The following is a 6000-nucleotide window of genomic DNA, read 5'->3' on the forward strand; positions in this document are numbered from 1 at the left end:
TAAATGTCATTGGGGTGTATGATGTGAAATTTCCAAAGTAATAATAAAGAATTACATTTAAAATTCTCAAAAGGAAAATCGAAACAAAAAAAAACAAGTAAAACAAAAAATACCAACACACACACACACACACACACACACACACACACAGTCAGTCAGTCCTGTGGAGCAGGCCCACCAGGTGTCATTGTGGGGAATCAGAAATTCCTGGGATCTGGGAAGCATTAGGGTCTGAAAATGGTGGGGTTGTCTTTTAGGGTAAAATTTCCCTCTACAGTGGCCTTGACCTGAGATCTTGCAGAGGGTAAGCTGTGCTTTGGCTTGCCAGTGGCACTGGGTAGAATCAGAGGTCTGGTCTTAGGTCCCCATGATGGCAATCCCCTCATAATAAGGGGGCGAAAACTGTATCATAACAAAGCTAACAGACAGCTGCTAAATTGGATTTGGTGGAATTTAGGACTAAGAATGATTGATCAAGAAGGGTTAGGAGTGGGTCTTCTGTCTGGACCAAGTTAGCCTGGGGACCCATGATCACTACAGGGCCAACGAGCTGAGCCAGGTCTCTTGGGGCTCTGCAATGGTCGGGTGTGGGGTGCTTGGCTTGAATGTGGGTACAGGAGAATTAATTACCTGGTTGGGGTCTATTAAGACTCTGAGGGACGACTGGATTCTGCTGATGGTCAAAGTCAGTCCGGCTGTAAGTTGTAGACCACAAATCTTAACTGTGGTCCTGTCAGCTTTCTTTCCAGCTTCAGTGAAGCTGATGACCAACAGGTTGCAGGCTGTTGTACAGGTGTCTGCCCTTTTCATATCTTTGACTCGCTGAACAGTTATTAAATCCCCAGTGACAGGGTACAACAAGTTGATCATCCAGTGGATTCACATCCCCAGCTGACAGAGTAATACGCCTCCTGTCCCCCACATTTATGTCTTTTTGGGCTTGGAGTGAGAATGACCAGGGAAAACATAGATCCCATGGGATTTAATGATTGCTCATATTTCTGGGAGATTTTAACCAAACTGGCTATATGATATCCCTTGATCTAGATGATGGTTGGGGGGGGGGGTGTCCCATCTGTCTCCTGCCAGTTTACAGAGGTCTATGTAAAGGTCAGGGAACCAGGATCCAAGAGGGGTCTGATCAGAAGTAGTGTTATTGTCTATGCCAACGATTGTTCAAGTTTGGTTCCGTGGGTCATGTGCATTACCTGCAGTTCAGATGCTGACGGGTGCAATCACCAACAGGAGCCATACTACCTCTTGCACAACACCCGGAATTTGAGGGTGTTGTCTGGATCTCTTGATACCTCCCATTCTTCACCTTGGTAGTACTCTTCGAGTGCGGAGGGATCAGCAGGTCTGGCATGGCTGTAATGGACCCAATAGGCTATACATTCAACCTTGATGGCCATGGGCATGATTAGCAGGATGACGTATGGTCCCTTCCATCTGGGTTCCAGCAACCCCAGGCAGTGTCTCTTAATGTAGACCCAATCCTCCAGTTGTAACTTGTCGGGTTCAGGGGAACACCAGATTCAAAGAAGGCCCTGAGGTTGGGTCAAACTTCCTTGTGTGCCCACTGGACCCCTGGCATAGCATTGAGGAAGTCTTTGTCATCCAGTTCTGCCAGAAAATCTGCCTGGAGTTTGAGAATTGTGGGAGGTGGGGTGTCAAGCATGATTTCCAACGGGGTGAACCTCATCTGGTGGGAATTCCTGACCCTATAAAGGGCAAAGGGAAGGTGATCCTCCGAATTCATGCCAGTTTCCAAGGTCAATTTAGTTAGGGTCTCTTTTAGAGTTCTGTTCATTCTTTCTACTTGTCCTGATCTATGGGGTCTGTATGCAGAGTGTGACTTCCAGCCACTCTCCAGGGAGGTGCCTAAACTCTGACTTTCCTGGGGCACAAAAGCTGGTCCATTTTCTGACCCTATTATGATTGGAAAGCCATAACTGGGCAGGATGTCTTCAAGTAACTTCTTCGTCACCATCTGTGCCATTTCATATTTGGTAGGAAAAGCCTCTGTCCACCCAGAAAAAAATTCTACAAATACTAGCAAATACTTACAACCATACTTGCAAGATTTTTTATCTCATTTAAATTTACTTCCCAGTAGGCTTTAGGCTACTTTCATCTGATTCAAGACCCAGAGTCTTTAGGGTTGGCAACAGCATTGGTGAACTGACAGGTTTTACAGTTGGTGATAATATTTATAATTTTTGTTGTACATTTGATTCTAATTTTTGACTGTCTAACCAAGTCTTGCATCCTCTTTGTTCCCATATGAGAGGATCAATGAATCTTGTTGAGAAGTCTCTTTCCCAGCTGTGCAGACAGGATAATTTTACTGTCTGAAGCTCTCCTGTCTTGATACTGGGTTATAGGGAGGTTCTTAATCTATGCAAATCTTCCTTAGTATACCTAGGGTTCTTGGGTAGATTAGGTACCCCTAGGTCTACCAGTACATGTGCAAATACTACATTAGTGTGGAGAGCTACCTGCACGGTGGTTTTGTCTGTCTGGTTGTTTCCCCTGAGGATGAATCCATCCTCTCTCTGGCAATGGGTGATGACCAGTTTCTTGGGAAACCATAGGGCTTTGAGGAAGGCCAGGATTTTATTTTTATTTTTGATGACTTCTCAGTCCATGATTAGCAGCCCCTTTTCTTCATATATTTACCCATGCATATGCACTGTGGCAAAAGTGTATTAGCTGTCGGTGTAGATATTAACCTTCTACCCTTAGCCCAGTCCTAATGTCTTAGTTAGGGCTATCAACTCTGCCCATTGGGCAGAGCTCCCAGTTGTCATTAATGACTCTGTTCATATTACTTCCTCTTCAGTGGTGACTGCCGCTCCTGTGTACCTTCTGCTGTCCTGCATGAAACTGCTGCTGTCAGAATACCATGTAATGTCTGCATCGGGCAATGGTGTGTCCTGCAAGTCTGGCCTAATGCTGTGTGCCTGGGTCAGGTTTCTGAAACAGTTATGCACTGGCACTTCCAGGTCAGGATCAGGCAGGAGAGTAGCTGGATTCAGAGCTGAAGGTACCTGAAAGTTACTGTGGTGGATTTCAGCAGCAGAGTCTGATAATGGGTTATTCTGGCATTGCACAACCATTGATCAGGGGGTTGCTTGAGAACTCCCTCAAGAGCATTGGGTGTTGGTATGGTAAGACTTTGTCCCAAGTCAGTTTGTCAGTATCTTTGACCAGTTGGGCCACAGCTGCTACTATGCAAAGGCAGGGTCACCATCCAGCCACCAAAAGGTCCAGCTTCATTGACAGGTAGGCTACGGATTGTTGGCAGGGGCCAAGTGTTTGGGTCAGGATTCCCTTGGCTATCCCTTTGTTTTCATCTACATAGAGGTGACATGGTTTGGCCACATCTGGCAAACCCAATGCAGGGACTGAGAGTAGTCTTTGTTTGAGTTTATTAAAGACCAACTGGTGGTCCTTTGTCCAGGTGAAATCCTGCCCTTCTTTGGTGGTCTCATGTAAGTGCTTGTCCAGTTCTGTAAAGCCTGGGATCTACAGGCTACAAAAAACCACAGAGCCCAAGAACTCCCTCATCTGCCTGACAGTAGTAGGTGCTGGGATCTTAAGTACTACCTCCTTTCGTGTACCCAAGAGCTATGGATGCCCTTCCCTTAAGATATACCCCAGGTACATTACTTGCTGCTTGCAGATTTGGGCTTTCTTGGCTGAAGTGCCCAACCCTATGTCTCCTAGGATTTGAAACAGTCACTTAATCCCAGTCAGGCAAGTCTCTCGGTCTACAGCTGCAATCAGTAAGTAGGTCTTCAACGTACTGCAACAAATGAATATCTGGGTTCTGTGTTCGGCATTCACCCAGGTCCTCATGCAGATCTTCATGGAAGATGGTTGTGTTTTTTTTTAATCATTGTCATAATCTGTTCCACATCAGCTGGCCACTGATCCAGATCTCTGAATCATGCCATTCGAAGGTGAGGTAGGGCCAAAGGCAGAATGAAAAAATGTATCTTTTAGTTCCAGGATAGTATACCATTGCTGGTCCAGGGACATTGAGCTGAGTAGGATATAAAGGTTGGGCTCTGTGTTGTGTTGACATCTTACAAGTCCTGGACTGGTCTGTTATCATTTGGTATGAGGCTTCTTGATGGGCAACAAGGGTGTGTTCCTTGCTGACTGCTCAGGTTTGAGGACACCCAAGTTCAATAGACTCCTGATGTGTGACCTCTAGGGGCATGGGATACTGGCAGATCTTGACTAGGTCTGCTCCTGGTTTAACTTCCACATAGATGGGGGACAATGTGTTGCTAGCCTCATTCCCCCTGTTTGACCTAGGCCACTGGGAGCTCCTGAAGCCATCTCTCCAGTTTGGGGTTAGGCCCAGTGACTACCTAATACAGCCTGTACTCTTCAAACTCCTTGTCACCAGTACATGAATGAATTTCCCATCCTCATTGAGCAACTTAGGTCCTCCACTAGAGAAATGGATCTGGACTTTCATTTTGGTCAGTTGCCTCCTTGAAGAATCTCTGGGTTGGGAGGTGAAGGGGTCTTGGTGGGTGGGTCCTTCTTCACAGTGGCCAAGACCTTAATCTGCCAGGGAAAAATGGTTTAATCAAAGAAGAGGGTCCTCTACCAGGTCTCTCTAGACCACTATGTTGGGCACTTGGTTAGGGTGCCCCACTAATGACTTGAAACTGCTCCTATGATGGTTAGGTTGATCGTTCCCTCGGGGGGCAGCCAACATTGAAATTTGGGACTGAGAGTGTGTGAGACCACATATTGACATACTTGTACTGTATCAAGAATCTCTAGGGGAGAAGAAGGTGTCTGTCCCATAGTGTCTGTCACAGGCAGGAATACAAATGCAGACAAACTCAGACAACACAGGAGACCAAGGAAGGGCACAGGAGAACATGTGAAAGAGACAGCAAAGCATAGGCCCCTTCCACACATGGTTCCTGAGATGCAGGAAGCAATTCCCTCCAGACAACACAGCAGTTAAATGAGCATGTTACTTGAAGGACAAGGAGAAAACAACTATGTGCCCTGAGGACCGCTTCTGTGGCATCTGTATACACATTTGGCAGTGTTACAGATGATTCTGACTATAACAATTCTACTAGTTTACTTGTTCTACATGTTCCTTTTTCTTTCCACACCAGTGGCTTCTGAAAGAATGGATGTGCTATATGTTAATATGAATCTTCCTGATCTGATAGAGCAGGCAGGAGCTGAAAGAATTGGGGAAATTTGGGAAAATGCAGAAATTGTTTTTTGCCTGATTATGAAACTTGGCAAAAGAATTATACTGAAACAGAAGGGAACTTGACTATGATGAATACCATTTCTGAAGAACCTAGGGTTTTAGAGCTGACTTCCTTTGGCCTTATAAATCAAAATTATATGTATTTGAATTGTGAGGAACGACAATGGGAAAGGTACGACAATGGAGTAAAACCCACTGAACTATGTCTCTGTAAACCACCAAGTAGTTAGCCTTTGAGGTGAAAGCCTCAGAAGTTGTTTTATGATTTACTCACCTAAGAATTAAGAATATAGTGACTGGCATGGGGCTTGGGAACTAGGGCAGTGTGATGATGAATGACAAAGTTCTGATTTCAGAGAATCTTTGTACTTTTTATATAAACTGCTTTGACCATGTAATGATTAACCCGTGACAAGAAAAAAAAAAGAATCATTTTCCTTGTGTAAAATTTACAATAAAAGACTGAGATTTGAAACTCGGGTAGAAGAAGAACCTGCCCTGCAGCTGATAGCCTGTCAGCTTGCATCAGAATTTTGTGTTTGTGTACTCACTTCACCTTCCAGATATCCCAGATTTGAGACACACTGGTCCCCTGCAAAAAGAAGTTTGCCCTAAGAAGACTGAAAGCAAGGTAACAAGTAGAAAGATAGCTTGCTGTTACTTTGTGGGAGTTGTCCACTTGTGCACCCAGACACTGTCCAAACATGAGGCTTTCTGTTTAATTGAGGACATGAGATGTT

The sequence above is a fragment of the Myodes glareolus genome, chromosome X (assembly GCF_982192425.1).
Source record: "Myodes glareolus chromosome X, mMyoGla1.1, whole genome shotgun sequence".
NCBI lineage: Eukaryota > Metazoa > Chordata > Mammalia > Rodentia > Cricetidae > Myodes > Myodes glareolus.